Source organism: Giraffa tippelskirchi, chromosome 7 (genome assembly GCF_054371585.1).
Source record: "Giraffa tippelskirchi isolate mGirTip1 chromosome 7, T2T-mGirTip1v1.2.pri, whole genome shotgun sequence".
NCBI classification, from domain to species: Eukaryota; Metazoa; Chordata; class Mammalia; order Artiodactyla; family Giraffidae; genus Giraffa; species Giraffa tippelskirchi.
In genome coordinates this window covers 53,499,222-53,513,368 of record NC_137281.1, presented here as the reverse complement: position 1 = coordinate 53,513,368, position 14,147 = coordinate 53,499,222, and the positions used below count along the sequence as shown (strand labels likewise).

The following is a 14,147-nucleotide window of genomic DNA, read 5'->3' as shown; positions in this document are numbered from 1 at the left end:
CAAAGGGAGAAACAAGAAAGAGCCTGTGTTAATAGACACCCTCATGGGTTTGCCAAGAAGCTACACTAGTGAGGGTCGGAACCAGGGTGCTCTGGAGCATCCGAAGCCAAGTCCAAGGTCTTCTTCAGTTTGCCATGCCAGGCTCCTTCCTACCAAAGGAAGAGGGCCAGAAAAGACATGGGGCACAGCAGCATGACATGCTATAGGAGGAACGTTATGGCCAGGGGTGGGGGTTGGGGGCAGGGTGGAGGTGAGGAGACTGGAGGGCATTTCCTGGTCTGGGGGGATGAAGGTCCTAGAGGAAGGGGGCGACAGTGAGACAGGAAAAGAACAGGTAGATCTGAGAACTCTGGAGGTCAGCCAATGGCATGCGTTGGCAGGACACAGAGAAAACAGCGATGGGAGGACGAGCAGCATGGCCATCAACACGGAGACAGCTGCATGGCTGCAGGACGGAATCCCCCAAGGAGGAGTGTAGACCTTCAAGGGCCACGTTCTTTTCCTCCTCCTCCTCACCCCTGCTCCTCTTCCTTCCTGAAATGATTTACTGAAGGGAAATTCACACAACATAAAATCAGCCACTTTGAAGGGAATGGGTGTATTCACAATGCTGTTCATATACTCTGTCTAGTTTCAAACTGTCTCCATCAACTCCAAAGGAAAACCCCAGACCAATTAAGCGCACACTCCCTGCTCACCGCTCGCTCCTTCCAGCTGCTGGCAAGCACTCATCTGCTTTCTGTCTCTACAGATTTGCCTATTCTGGACATTTCACATAAATGTGATCATACAATCTGTGGTTTTGGTGACTGGTTTTTTTTTTCACTTGGCAGAATGTCTTTGAGGTACATCCACACTGAGGCACCACTCAGTGCAATTCCCCCTCACAGCTCTTTGCTCATCTTGTCATCCTCGAGAACACTCTTGGGTCCCACAGCTGCCTGGCACTAGCTGAGATGTTCCTTGAGAACACTGTTTATGGCAATAATAGCACAAGTTCTTCCAGGTGGAGGGGGGAGAAAAGTGAGGGTCAGTGGAGCAATGAGCATTCACACCCAGGATCTCACCTCCAAATGTAGCCCCTGAACCCTGACATTGTGAGCAGGAAGAGCAGGTGGTCCCTGGTGGGGGGGAGGGCAGTTCTGAAGGTATGCGTTGCTATCCTCTCTCTGCTCCTTGTCACCCCCCAGCATTGTGGACGATGAGGCGGTGACCAGTGAGAGCTCATCACATCCTCATTTTGTCCCGAAGCAGACCCGTCAAGACCTTGCATTTCAAAGGCAGACTTGTTCTGAATGCCAACAGTAAGTGCTTGCTCTTTGACTTGCTGGGTAAACCCCATGGGGTTTTAGATTTTTTTTCCACCAAGTTTTGGGTTTGGATCTTTTTAAAGCCAGCACTGCACAAAGCAGAAGTAGACGAGTGAATTCCCTGATTAGAGCTCTGTGCGTTGCCAGCAATGTGCCTTGGAGGGCTGATTTGATAGTATCTGTATGGAACCCAGCAGCAGCTCGTGGTCAAGGGCAGACTAGAACTGCCAGGGACATGGACGTCCGGGGCCAAGTTGAGGCTGCAGGGAAGCAAAGCAGAGCTGGTGAGGCAGGCACCTGGTGAGGCACCTGGTGAGGCTGGCCACTCCACCCCTCTTCCCTCGTTCAGACTTTACCACCTCTCCTCTGGGCTATCACCACAAAGGTTTCCCTACTCCCAGCCTCCTGCCTTCCACACCATCCATACCACCCAAAGGGTACTAACCATTTTGCGGTCATCCTTAACTTCCTTCAGTAGCTCTCTCACTTCTACAGCAAGGGTCTAGGCACTACCCACCTCCAGGCTCTCAACTGCTCCCCAAATTAGGAACTGGCAAACTTTTTCTATAAGGGGCTGAAAGGTATATTTGCGACTTCACAAGTTCATCACCTTGTATATTACAACCACTCAATCCCTGTGCTTGAATGAGAATGCAGCCATAGGCAATATACAGATGAATGGCTGTGGCCATGTGCCAATAAAACTTTGTTTACTAGAAACATACCACTGGCCAGATCTGACCTACAGGCTGTAGTTACAACACTCTTGCTCAAAATTCTGAATCTATATGCAAAATGATGTGCAACTGTGCATTTCTGTAGGCAGCAGGTCCAGTGCTTTCAGCATACAGTGAAAGGGTGTGATGGTCCCCGAAGGCTAATGCTCTAGCATGGCCTCACTCCAGCCTGCACACCCCTCACTGGCCGAGCGGGAAGACCCTCAGCTCCTGACACATCAGGATCTCTCCCCCAGCTCCATCTTTACACACGCTCAGCCTGGACTGCTCGTGCCTGGCCAGCGCATCTCCTCATTCAATAAATCCACCCACACCCACAACTGCAAGTCACTAGGATGGTTTTTGTCCTCCTGAAATTTACTGCCAGATGGGAGAAGATAGATACAAGGAAACTGAAGCTATAAGGAAATGACATATCTTGTAAAAACTGTGCTAATTTGTTACAACTGTAACATCATGCTACAACTGCACAGAGTAGGGGAGAGGAGAGGTGCTGACCAACCTTCTCCCAGCGGGTTCCCAGGAACTGGAACTTTCAGTGTTAAAACCAGGAGGCCCTGGTTAAACAGGATGAGTTTATAGGGTCACCCTACACGTGAGGGGTGGGGAGGCAGGGGGCTCAGGGAGCCCTCCCAGAGGGTGTGGCATTGCAGGGAGAGATCTGCACTGGGCAACCCTGGCTTTCCTTTTCTTCTTATGCCCTCCCAGCTCACGGCCACACTGTTCCATCCTTTCCGTTTTCTTTGTTTTCCCTGCTCTCCACATTCCCCCTGTAGATCTGCTCAGCTCCTCTCTCAGCAAATCAACATTTTTCTCCTACAAAAGACAGAGTTAGACTTTCTTTTCACATTAATGTTTTTGTCCTGCCATATTTAAATTCTATTTTTGAAGAGTTTTCTTTCATTTTTGAGGATTTGACTTGATTTTCTTCTCAAATGGAGTAATAATACAAGACAGGAAAATTAGAAAGTATGCGAAAATGTAAAGAAGCAGGGAGGAAATATACAACTCAGTTCCATTCTACAGTCACTAATGCAACCCTCGTATATTCTCCAGTCCTATTTTTCCATATTGGTTGATATCCCATACATACTGTGACTCTTCTTGCAATAAACTTCTTTGGCTTAAATCTTTTTATCTTTTGTAGTTTAATCATTGTAGAAACAACAAAAAATTTTTTCTGAAATGCAACCACAGAAATTACATAAAGAGACCCATCACTTAGGAAGTACTATTCTGATCTCTGATGAGATAGTGTTACTAGATCCCGGAGTAGGGGCTGGTACAGGGCTTTCCTCTGTAAGCCCTCTCCTTACAGAACAAAGGAGATGATAGATATTTAGCAAGGAGTAATGACCAAGTCTTTTGATAATGCCATTGCTTGCTGGTTTTAGATGAGGGTACTATACCCATCTGGATTAGAATTACATATACCAGAAGTCCTTCAGTAATTGTATTTGCCAAATCCCAAATTGAGTACAATGACTTTGCAAAGGGTTACTTTATCTACCCATTGAACCACATGGGATTGACTTTTTTTTTTTTTAGCACAAATACTATCAAGTATTGGCAATTCCAAATGGTTCGATCTATTTATGTTTGGTGCTGCTAAGTTTTAAAACTTAATTTATTTTGTATATACATGTAATGAATGGGCTTTTCTGAAGGAAAGCCCATATGTTGGTGTCACATGTCTGAGTTCCAGTCAGGGTCCCACTAGAGAATCAAGAGAGAGAATGAGCTACCGATCGCTCCAATCCTAGTTTCTTCCATTGTAAAGTGTGGATGACAGCCACCATGTCATCAAACTACCAACAGCACTTCATGAGAACATGCAGGTAGGGCAGCCCCTGCTCTGCAGGGCACAAGCAGGGATGTTTCATCGAAGGAGCTCACCTAACGGATGCCTGCTGAGAACCCCAGTCATGGGCTGCATGCTTAGGATAACTGATCCCAGTTCTCACCACCTCCTCGCCCTGTCCAGGAGCATGGAAATCCCAAATGGTCTAAACCAACCTCCTCTGAGTGGTAAGGAAACCTGAGACCCAAAACTTGACGGGGCTAACTGCAGCCTCTGGTCCTGGGTGAGCCATGCTTTGCCTTTATGCTTACGTATGGCCCCAGAGTCGTGCACACACTAATGCCACGTCATGCCATCCAGCAGATGTGAATTTACCCCAGGAAGAGAAAGGATGGTTCTTCTAAGAGCAAGAGGAGTTACCACTACTGGACTTCATGAAGCCACACATTCATGTCGGTGAAAGAGATCTGAGACCCAGGTATTCACTGTTATTCTTATTTTTTAAACAAAGCTTGGTTCATAGCAGAAAAGTCATTAAGGATCCTCTCTGGGAGTTTTAGGACACGTGCTGAGATACACTCCACCGAGTTGTATTAAAAATGGATATTGGAAGTTAAAATGCTCTATACCAGCATTCACCAGTTACTTCTAAATGGGTGAATCCTTCTCCCCTAATATAATAGATGGATTTCTGCTACCTCAGCTTTTTGGGAAAATAGGAACCCCCAGAAGCCCCTGCACAGATTTTATTGTGAAACAGGTGTGTAAAAATCAGATCGCACTCTCCTTGCCGCCTCCTAAAAACCTGCTGATTTATGGAAGCAGGGAATGATTGCATTGCAAGGTTTAAATCAGTACTCTCCCTTTCTTCTGTTCCCCATAACACTTTGCAGAACTCAGAGAATGGTCCTGGTGCTAAAAATGGGAAAATAAATAGCTCTGAAAGGGTGTTTGAGAAAAAATACTAGTCATTTTCTCAACTGTGAAAATAATAGAAAAGCTGAATATAGGAAAGGCAGAAAATAAGAGAACAAATAATAGTAAAATTTAGGTCTCAGCACCACCCATGTGTTTTGTTGTGTGGTCTTAAGCAAGTAAACTAGGTTAGTGCTAGGATTAAGGCAAGATTGCTAGATCATTAGGGCTTCCCCTGTGGCTCAGTGGTAAAGAATCTGCCTGCAGTGCAGGAGCTACAGGAGACACAAGTTCAATCCCTGGGTCAGGAAGACCCCCCGGAGAAGGGCATGGCAACCCACTCCAGTGTTCTTGCCTGGAGAATCCCATGGACAGAGGAGCCTGGTGGGCTGCAGTCCATGGGTCGCAAAGAGTTGGACATGACTAAAATGACTTAGCACACATGCATGCTAGATCATTGCTAATATCCACTGTCTATTTCTCAGCAAATGGCATTCTACAAATAGACTATTTCCCCAGCCTCCCTTGAAGCTAGGTGTAGTCATATGACAATGAATTATAAGCAGATGTATGGGTGCCTACTTCTAAAATGACCTTTAAGAAGAAAGGATCTGGCCTTATACTTCTACTTTCTTGTGGCCTGGAATATATGTATAATGGCTGGAACTTCTGTAGCTATTTTGGACCATGAGGCAGCAGGCTAAAAAGAGCAGAGCATCAAGGCAGGAGGAGCCTGTGTCCCTTGGTGATTTCATAATGCTGCCATACCAGCCTTGGATTGTCTAGCTCCAATTCTTTTACTTGTGAGAATAAACCTTTTGTGTTTAAACCACTATAGACAGATTTTCTATTGTATGACACCTTTTCCAAACCCGCTCACTGGTCCCTCCATATCCTCTGCTGTCTGATGTCAGATACCAGTGTTTCTTCCCCACCATAGTTCCTTGGCTGGTCCTCTTGGTTCTGGTCTTGCTCTCTTAAAGTAACTGGAATGATCTTTTTAAAGAATATCAGGTCATGTTATGAGTCTGACAAAAACCATCTGATGGTTTCCAAAACCGTACACAGTTTGGTGGACAATCCTCACCCTGTCTGCTGCCTGCCTCCCCCTTGGTTCCTCAGCACATGTCACGGGGCTTTATTTTTGACCTTTAAAAGCAATAAGATCATTCCCACCCTGGTTCTATCTGCACTTTCCTATCTCTGAAATCTCTTCTCCCGCATCCTTACATGGTGACATGCCGGACACTCAGATTTCAGCTGATTGTGGCTTCTTCAGGATATCTTTCCTGACCACTCTCTGAAGATGGCCCCCCCTGCCCCCAGTCTCTTTACTTCACTATGTTTTAGCATCATAACTCATGTGTATACCTGATGTTTGGGGATTTATTTATTTGTGTGAAACCCTTGTTGCACCAAAGCTCCACAGCAGTAGGTACTTTCTCTGTTGTGTTCATGGTTATATCATCTGTGGTCAGCACATAGTAGGTACTCAATAATTATTTTTTAAATGAGTTAAGAGGTCCTATTGATCAAAATATTAAAATCAACTTGATTGATTTGACTCAGCTACTGAAGTCAATATTGTTAATATAAAATTCAAAGTGTATCCAAATAGAATTGCTAATATTAATACGGCAAGTATTCCATATATCCCATGGTCCCAGTTGAAGGCTTTCCCTGGGAGCCAGGAACTAAATTGCTTATCAGTAGTAGGTGGAGGAATTTAGAGAGTAATAAACATATCCCTCTGTTTATATTCACACCTCTTCCTTCTCTTTCTATTGGGAAATGATAAGGGTTGTTAGGAAATTATTGAACCACTTTAACCATCTACAGTTGATGGGCAAAGCTTTTCTCTAATTAAGCAAATCCTACAGATACAAGTCAGTGGAGGGGAGAGGTTCATTTCTAATGATAGGCAGCCAGAACGGAGATAAGCATTTTCCTCCTTTTTTTTCTTTTTTTTTTTTAATCTCTGTGTATGAACTCGCCAATGGCAGTCAACCACTGTATCTGCAGGGTATTCTACCCACACACCGCCCCACCCAGATATTGAGCCTTTTAAGCACAACAAACAGAATGAGAAAAGAGAAGAAGCTTGACACAAAGCTTGAGGTAGAATGATCAAAATACGTTAATACTTTCATTGAACAGGAAACATGTAAATTATAGAGCAATTAAGTTCATAACCCGATTCTGATTTTCTTCACTGAATCAAAAGATCTCAGGCTAATTTTTTTATTGGTATGTACATGTGTGCAAAGTCCCTTCAGTTATGTCCGACTCTTTAAGATCTCCTGAAGAAGGAAATGGCAATGCACTCCAGTATTCTTGCCTAGAGAATCACATGGACAGAAGAGCCTAGTAGGCTACAGTCCACGGGGTCGCAAAGAGTCTTATTGGTAACTTACTGTTTATTAATGATTTTAAGCAGTGTTTTTAATAAAGCAAAGATGGCAGTGTGGTTTAACAACTGGAACAGCATTAGTTCAGGAGCCAGAGAGATCTATGTTCAAATCTCAACTTAATCCCATGTAACCTACTCAGCTGTAGGTAAGCTGGCCAAACTCCCTTGTCTGACATTTTCTCATCAAGTAAACAGAGATGACAAACACCCCCAATTTAGTGCTTTGCTCAAAGTATTAAAGTGAGTTCTTAGAAGGTATGGAACACTGTGTCCAATGGGTGGCCTTAAGTTCACAGCAAGTATTACTTGCTTGCCATTCACCCTCATCATTACTGTTAAGCCCTCTGTTACTCTTTATCAGCAACAGTGATCATCTAGCCTAATGATTTTTTCAGCAACTTGAGTTGTTGTTCTCCTTAAAGTATAAGATCTTAACACAGCCCATGAGGGCCTGGAGAGTCTATCACGGTCATCCCTCCGGTCAAACCCCCATCTCTCCCTTGTCCTCAGTGCTTCAAACCCATCCTCCTCCTTTGTGCTCCTTGAACTCTGCAGTGCTGCGCTCGTTGCTGCATGTCTGGTTCCTTCCCATCCTCCAGGCCTCAGGTCACTGGCTTGTAGAAGGACACTTCATGACCACGCTATAAAAATCTTCTCCCATCAATCACTCTCCCCCATGGCCCTGTTTATTTCCAGCAGGACACGTAGGTACAACCTGAAAAAACTATCTTTTCCATGTCTGTTTGCTTGTTTAACATCTGTCTGCTCAATAGGATTTGTGTTCCTCTAGGCAGGGGTCCTCCGTGGTTCTCAGCTGCATGCTCTGAACAGGCTCCCAACCAGGGTTTAATAAATAAGCGAATGAACTCATTGGAATAATGATTGTTTTGAACTGGTTTCCCCACCAAAGGACAACAAGATAAGGATTTGGGTGCAAGTGGTTTGTTTCGGAGGCAACTACAGGAAAAAACCAGCAAAGAAGTAAGAGACAGGGACAGGAAAGGGACAGAAGCTGCAAAGCATGGGATGTTCATGCACATTACCACTGAGGGCAACCAGCCTCTCTCTGGGGAACACTGGGAGGGCAGCAGAAGAGCCATGAGGTGTCCACGCTTCCCACCCTCATCCCAGGAGAGGCATTCTCTCTCTCTCTCCCCCCACCAGTTCATGTGAGCTATTGACTGAGGACTGATGCTCCTAAACATTTCCAGCTTGCTTCAAAATGGGCAGAGCGGGCTCCCGAGGCCAGAGAGAGCACTCACCTTGCAGCTGGAAATCAGGCAGCGTGTGCCTCCAAGTGCTAAGTTCCAAGAACTTGTGTGACAGTGACCACAACAGTGGAAATGAAACTCAGGGCACACGGGCCAGCATGGAAAGTCAAGATCACTCTCTCCAATCTATCATCCGTGCCCCATACACACACAGCCTTCATATGATACACAGAGTGGTATATACACAGTATGTCTACAGCAGCTAACTTTTCTGCTCTCTTCCCAAATGCCATTTTGAACAAAGTCAACTGAGAGGCAAGACAATGTGTCATTAAGTACCGCTTCTTGAATACCTAGGCCCTCATACCGGGACACCCCAACAGTGGTCTGGGGAATGGCTCTAACTCCCTGACATGATTCTGAAATAACCAATATCACATTAACAAGGTTTATGCTGCAAATTACTCTGTACAAAGTGCTATTAAAAGTCAGTGATGAGTGAAAATAGCCTTCACAATTTCATGTCAACATTCAAACCCTAGATTGAGTCTCTCCTCTCCAGTTTCTTTCAAATAATTATCTTCCCTGGATTAAATGATATTTTTCAATTCAATGGCGTCCCACAGCCATATGTTTATTTTATTTGGATGAAGGAGGAAGGCTTCTTAATTTCTCATAATAAGAGCTTTCGTGAAAGCAGGAAATTCAGTGACATGGCAGTAATCAAAACTGAATTCTATACAAGAGGTAAATTATATTGCCTTCCAAATTAATTTGCAAATGGTCACAATGCTAATAAAATGCAGGCAAGATTCTGATTTTCCTTTTGCAAAAGCTCAGCTCCTCCATAAACAGAAGGAGAAAACTCACCAAGGAGCATGGTATCAGGTTAGGTCACGTGCCAGAAAGCCCAAGTTTAGCCTCAGAAGTGCAGTGTCAGTTGCTGAGACAAAAGCATGACAGATTTGAGGGAAAGCTGCCTCTGAGTCTTCTCTTCTGTTTCTTTACATCGTGTGGCTGATCCTGGGAGACACCAGCATCCAGCCACAGAAACTGGAATGAAGAAAGGACCTCCTTGAAGACACAGCTGTGCAGCATTGCAAGCCCTCTAACCCCCTTCTTAGGAAGGCCTCTAGACTGATCCCACCCTCAAGAAGTTATTTATTTTTAACACTTGCAGTACAGATTTTTCTTTGAAATCTACTTCTGTTGATGAAGTAGACAGTAAACGGGGTCCTTTACCACATTGAGCAGCTTGAAGCCAAGGATGTGGGAAGTATATATTAGCTTTCTATGGCTGCTGTAACAAATGACCACAGACTTAGTATCTTAGAGCAACACAAACGTATCCTCTTGCGGTTCAGGTCAGAGAAGAATACACTTCCTTGGTTTTTTTCGGCCTCTAAGATCACCTATATCCCTTGGCTCGTGGCCCCACGATACTCCAACCTCTGCTTCCGTCATCCTCTTTCATTTTCTTTGACCTCCTTGCCTCCCTCTTGTCCTTAAACCCATCTGGATAATCCATAACCACCTTCTCATTTCAAGATCCCTAATAATACCTGCAAAGTCACTTGTGCCATGGAGGTATTCACAGTTTTGGGAATTAGGATGAGGACATCTTTGGGGTGGCCATTACTCTGCCCACCTCAGTGGTAATCACCATTGTGTTTCAAGCTACATCCAGGTAATGTGAATTACAGTGAAATGGCAATAAAATAAGGGAACTGAGTGCATTGCTTTGAGTGTGAACTCAGGCCATGAATCCTGGCTCTACTAAGTTAGCCTGACCAGCTTCTTGAACCTCTCTGAGCCTATAATTTCTTCACCTGTCAGCACCCACCTTGAGTAGTTAAGATAAATCAGATAATATCTGCTAAGAGTTTTGCCAGTGCCTGCTACACTCAGAGCTCAATAAGCTCTCACTGAGACATCAGTGAACCAGGGCTCAGCAAATGTATTCTGTCAAGGGTCAAGCAGTAAGTATTCTCAGCTTTGAAGGCCATATGGTCTCTGTTACAACTATGCAGTTCTGCAAATACAGCACAAAAGCAGTCATCAGTTCAGTTCAGTTCATTTCAGCCACTCAGTCGTGTCCGACTCTTTGTGACCCCATGAACCACAGCACACCAGGCATCCCTGTCCATCATCAACTCCCAGAGTCCACCCAAACCCATGTCCATCGAGTCGGTGATGCCATCTAACCATCTCATCCTCTGTCGTCCCCTTCTCCTCCTGCCTTCAATCTTTCCCAGGGTCTTTTCAAATGAGTCAGCTCTTCGCATCAGGTGGCCAAAGTATTGGAGTTTCAGCTTCAACATCAGTCCTTCCAATGAACACCCAGGACTGATCTCCTTTAGGATAGACTGGTTGGATCTCCTTGCAGTCCAAGGGACTCTCAAGAGTCTTCTCCAACACCACAGTTCAAAAACATCAATTCTTTGGCACTCACCTTTCTTCACAGTCCAACTCTCATATCCATACATGACCACTAGAAAAACCATAGCCTTGACTAGATGGACTTTTGTTGGCAAAGTAATGTCTCTGCTTTTTAATATGCTATCTAGGTTAGTCATAATTTTCCTTCCAAGGAGTAAGCGTCTTTTAATTTCATGGCTGCAATCACCATCTGCAGTGATTTTGGAGCCCAAAATAATAAAGTCTGACACTGTTTCCACTGTTTCCCCATCTATTTCCCATGAAGTGATGGGACCAGATACCATGATCTTCGTTTTCTGAACATTGAGCTTTAAGCCAATTTTTTCCCTCTCCTCTTTCACTTTCATCAAGAGGCTCTTTAGTTGTTCTTCTTCACTTTCTGCCATCAGGGTGGTGTCATCTCCATATCTGAGGTTATTGATATTTCTCCCGGCAATCTTGATTCCAGCTTGTGCTTCTTCCAGCCCACCATTTCTCATGATGTACTCTGCATATAAGTTAAATAAGCAGGGTGACAATATACAGCCTTGACGTACTCCTTTTCCTATTTGGAACCAGTCTGTTGTTCCATGTCCAGTTCTAACTGTTGCTTCCTGACCTGCATACAGGTTTCTCAAGAGACAGGTCAGGTGGTCTGGTATTCCCATCTCTTTCAGAATTTTCCACAGTTTATTGTGATCCACACAGTCAAAGGCTTTGGCATAGTCAATAAAGCAGAAATAGATGTTTTTCTGGAACTCTCTTGCTTTTTCGATGATCCAGCAGATGTTGGCAATTTGATCTCTGGTTCCTCTGCCTTTTCTAAAACCAGCTTGAACATCTGGAAGTTCGTGGTTCACGTATTGCTGAAGCCTGGCTTGGAGAATTTTGAGCTTTACTTTACTAGCGTGTGAGATGAGTGCAATTGTGTGGTAGTTTGAGCATTCTTTGGCATTGCCTTTCTTTGGGATTGGAATGAAAACTGACCTTTTGCAGTCCCGTGGCCACTGCTGAGTTTTCCAAATTTGCTGGCATATCGAGTGCAGCACTTTCACAGCATCATCTTTCAGGATTTGAAATAGCTCAACTGGAATTCCATCACCTCCTCTAACTTTGTTCATAGTGATGCTTCCTAAGGCTCACTTGACTTCACACTCCAGGATGTCTGGCTCTAGGTGAGTGATCACACCATCGTGATTATCTGGGTCATGAAGACCTTTTTTGTACAGTTCTTCTGTGTATTCTTGCCACCTCTTCTTAATATCTTCTGCTTCTGTTAGGTCCATACCATTTCTGTCCTTTATTGAGCCCATCTTTGCATGAAATATTCCCTTGGTATCTATAACTTTCTTGAAGAGATCTCTAGTCTTTCTGATTCTGTTGTTTTCCTCTATTTCTTTGCATTGATCGCTGAGGAAGGTTTTATCTCTCCTTGCTATTCTTTGGAATTCTGTATTCAAACGGGAATATCTTTCCTTTTCTCCTTTGCTTTTCGCTTCGTTTCTTTTCACAGCTATTTGTAAGGCCTCCTCAGACAGCCATTTTGCTTTTTTGCATTTCTTTTTCTTGGGGATGGTCTTGATTCCTGTCTCCTGTACAATGTCACGAACCTCCATCCATAGTTCATCAGGCACTCTGTCTATCAGATCTAGTCCCTTAAATCTACTTCTCACTTCCACTTTATAGTCATAAGGGGTTTGATTTAGGTCATACCTGAATGGTCTAGTGGCTTTCTCCACTTTCTTCAATTTCAGTCTAAATTTGGCAATAAGTAAATCAATGTGTGAGGCTCATTCATCAAAAAACTTTATTTATGGACATTCAAATTTTAACTTCATGTAGTTTTCATGTCATGAAACATTATTTTTATTTCTTCTACAACCATTTTAAATGCAAGGAAAAAAAAAACATTTTTAGCTTGTAGGCCTTTCTGGGTTGCTGAACCCTGACCTCTACGACCTTAAGAATCCTTTCTGTTTGAGAGTCTGCATTTCTGCATCCTCAGTTACTCAGTCATGTCCTACTCTTTGCAACCCCACAGACTATAGGCTGCCAGACTCCTCTGTCCGTGCAATTTTCCAGGCAAGAATACTGGAGTGGGTTGCCATTTCCTACTCTAGGGGATCCTCCCCACCCAGAGATCGAATACGCATTTGCTGCATCTCCTGCACTGGCAGGCAGATTCTTTACCACTGCTCCATCTGGGAAGTCCGTCTGAGAGTCTACAATTCTATTAACCAGAAAATCATGGTGGAGGAAGAGCAAAAGTAGCCAAACCATACTCAAGCCCAAATTTCACTTCTTAGATAGCTGGCTTACCTCAGTAGCTGATCTAACTTCTCTGAGTATCTATTTTCTCACCAGGCAAACGATAAAGACTTATCTACTATGGAAATTACAAACATTACAATAAGCAAATGACACAATATAGTGTCCACCTTGACCTCTGTCACAGTAGGTGCTCAGTAAATGTTAGTTCTCATTCATCTTCATTCACTCAGAGGAAGGAATTTCTTCATTGGAAGAATTTGGCTCTGAACTGGTCTTTTAAAGAAGCAATTTGCAGTAACAAGATGGGAATGCTGAAAAGGTGTTCTCTGCTCTTAATAGCCTGTGAGACCCAGTGATCTGGGCTTCCCTGGTGACTCAGTGGTAAAGAATCTGCCTGCAGTGCAGCAGATCTGAGAGCAATCCCTGGGTTGGGAAGATCTCCTGGAGAAGGAAATGGCAACCCTCTCCAGTATTCTTGCCTGGAAAATCCCATAGACAGAGGAGCCTGGCAGGCTACAGTCCATGGGGTCACAAAGAGCCAGACATGACTGAGCAACTAAACAGCAACAATGACAACCCAGTGATCTACCCAAACTCGTGATGAATAAGAAACAGCAGTGATTCTAGGTGATTTTACACCCTGCACTTGTTGGGCCAAGACTGGGTTTGACAGAGGAACCACGTGCCTGCTGCCAAATCCTTTGGAAAACTCTCCTTCATACTGGGGGTTGAAGGCTGGAGAGGAGTCCTTGGGTTGAGTCCACGGTTACCTGTATTTGAATTGAAAGTTAGGAATTCCTCAAGTCATTGAGAGTAAACTGAGAAGGCAAGCCTGTTGTACTTTGTGCATCCTATTCAATCTCTCCACCCCTACACCCCTGGCCCCCACCCACCCCTAACCACCAAACCCTCTCCCTGAACATCACCCACAGCAGCGAACGGAAGCTCGCAGTGATAAAACACCGGCTAAGCGCTTACATCATTTTACAATCAAACATCTCCAAATCTGTTTATCTGATCAGCCCCAGATTCTGTCAGAGCGTTGACATGTGCATTTCTAAATAATTTCAGGAT

The 14,147-nt window shown here is 44.2% G+C and overlaps 1 long non-coding RNA gene across 2 annotated transcripts in view; it reads right to left on the bottom strand.

Annotated features, from left to right (window-relative positions):
* LOC145515882 (uncharacterized) overlaps nucleotides 1–14,147 on the bottom strand; it is a 378,733-nt gene that overhangs the window by 185,244 nt on the left and 179,342 nt on the right. For both annotated transcript variants that reach the window (XR_014061088.1, XR_014061086.1), the window contains exon 2: nucleotides 9,255–9,437. This is a non-coding gene — a long non-coding RNA (uncharacterized LOC145515882). The remainder of the gene's footprint in view (nucleotides 1–9,254; nucleotides 9,438–14,147) is intronic.